The sequence below is a fragment of the Arachis ipaensis genome, chromosome B7 (genome assembly GCF_059453495.1).
Source record: "Arachis ipaensis isolate K30076 ecotype BB chromosome B7, ASM5945349v1, whole genome shotgun sequence".
Classification (NCBI taxonomy): domain Eukaryota; kingdom Viridiplantae; phylum Streptophyta; class Magnoliopsida; order Fabales; family Fabaceae; genus Arachis; species Arachis ipaensis.
This window is the reverse complement of record NC_142442.1, coordinates 53,747,501-53,750,000: the sequence shown is the minus strand read 5'-3', so window position 1 is coordinate 53,750,000 and position 2,500 is coordinate 53,747,501.

The following is a 2,500-nucleotide window of genomic DNA, read 5'->3' as shown; positions in this document are numbered from 1 at the left end:
GCCTTCACATAATATTACCAAGGTTCCCTCAAAATTTCACGAAAAATGCACGAGCCAATTCTGAGATATGAAAATTTGGCTCCTCCGTTGCAACGCTCCGAGCCATCGTTGCAACGGCGGGTGCCTCCGTGGGGGGCGGGGGAGCCCGGCGGCACACCACAACCACAACGTGCTTGCTAGTGTGCCTAGGGGATGGCAAGGCAACGTGCATCTTGCTGGCATTGCGCCCAGCAAGCCTTTGGGCAACTCGAGTTTCAGCATCACGACACCCCTCCCCCCTATAATAGGCTGCCGAGCCATTACCAAAGTGCCACGGGTAGACGTCCTTTTCCGTGAGGAGACATACTAAAGGAAAGTGCTCTAGAGTTCGAATTTTGACGCCGTTTTTTGCAACAACCTCTAGAAAAATAAGATCTTTCCATCCTCCAAATTTGGTGAATTTACACCGTGCCGATTTTTTTTGACGATTTTTTTACCGCCCGGAATGCCGGAAATTCAAAAAAAATGAAAAACGGAGCAAACATGCGATTTTTGACCTGGATTTTTTTGTGCAGCCTTCACATAATATTACCAAGGTTCCCTCAAAATTTCACGAAAAATGCACGAGCCAATTCTGAGATATGAAAATTTGGCTCCTCCGTTGCAACGCTCCGAGCCATCGTTGCAACGGCGGGTGCCTCCGTGGGGGGCGGGGGAGCCCGGCGGCACACCACAACCACAACGTGCTTGCTAGTGTGCCTAGGGGATGGCAAGGCAACGTGCATCTTGCTGGCATTGCGCCCAGCAAGCCTTTGGGCAACTCGAGTTTCAGCATCACGACACCCCTCCCCCCTATAATAGGCTGCCGAGCCATTACCAAAGTGCCACGGGTAGACGTCCTTTTCCGTGAGGAGACATACTCAAGGAAAGTGCTCTAGAGGTCGAATTTTGACGCCGTTTTTTGCAACAACCTCTAGAAAAATAAGATCTTTCCATCCCCCAAATTTGGTGAATTTACACCGTGCCGATTTTTTTTGCCGATTTTTTTACCGCCCGGAAAGCCGAAAATTCAAAAAAAATGAAAAACGGAGCAAACCTGCGATTTTTGACCTGGATTTTTTTGTGCAGCCTTCACATAATATTACCAAGGTTCCCTCAAAATTTCACGAAAAATGCACGAGCCAATTCTGAGATATGAAAATTTGGCTCCTCCGTTGCAACGCTCCGAGCCATCGTTGCAACGGCGGGTGCCTCCGTGGGGGGCGGGGGAGCCCGGCGGCACACCACAACCACAACGTGCTTGCTAGTGTGCCTAGGGGATGGCAAGGCAACGTGCATCTGGCTGGCATTGCGCCCAGCAAGCCTTTGGGCAACTCGAGTTTCAGCATCACGACTCCCCTCCCCCCCATAATAGGCTGCCGAGCCATTACCAAAGTGCCACGGGTAGACGTCCTTTTCCGTGAGGAGACATACTAAAGGAAAGTGCTCTAGAGGTCGAATTTTGACGCCGTTTTTTGCAACAACCTCTAGAAAAATAAGAACTTTCCATCCTCCAAATTTGGTGAATTTACACCGTGCCGATTTTTTTTGACGATTTTTTTACCGCCCGGAATGCCGGAAATTCAAAAAAAATGAAAAACGGAGAAAACCTGCGATTTTTGACCTGGATTTTTTTGTGCAGCCTTCACATAATATTACCAAGGTTCCCTCAAAATTTCACGAAAAATGCACGAGCCAATTCTGAGATATGAAAATTTGGCTCCTCCGTTGCAACGCTCCGAGCCATCGTTGCAACGGCGGGTGCCTCCGTGGGGGGCGGGGGAGCCCGGCGGCACACCACAACCACAACGTGCTTGCTAGTGTGCCTAGGGGATGGCAAGGCAACGTGCATCTTGCTGGCATTGCGCCCAGCAAGCCTTTGGGCAACTCGAGTTTCAGCATCACGACACCCCTCCCCCCTATAATAGGCTGCCGAGCCATTACCAAGGTGCCACGGGTAGACGTCCTTTTCCGTGAGGAGACATACTCAAGGAAAGTGCTCTAGAGGTCGAATTTTGACGCCGTTTTTTGCAACAACCTCTAGAAAAATAAGATCTTTCCATCCCCCAAATTTGGTGAATTTACACCGTGCCGATTTTTTTTGCCGATTTTTTTACCGCCCGGAAAGCCGGAAATTCAAAAAAAATGAAAAACGGAGCAAACGTGCGATTTTTGACCTGGATTTTTTTGTGCAGCCTTCACATAATATTACCAAGGTTCCCTCAAAATTTTAGAAAAAATGCACGAGCCAATTATGAGATATGAAAATTTGGCTCCTCCGTTGCAACGCTCCGAGCCATCGTTGCAACGGCGGGTGCCTCCGTTGCAACGAAACCAGCCAACGATGCACCTAACCCAGCATCCGTTGCAACGCACCCTGCCTCCGTTGCAACGCGCCCAGCCAACGTTGCACCGTCCCCAGCATCCGTTGCAACGCCCCCAGCCAACGTTGCAACGCGCCCTGCCTCCGTTGCAACGCTCC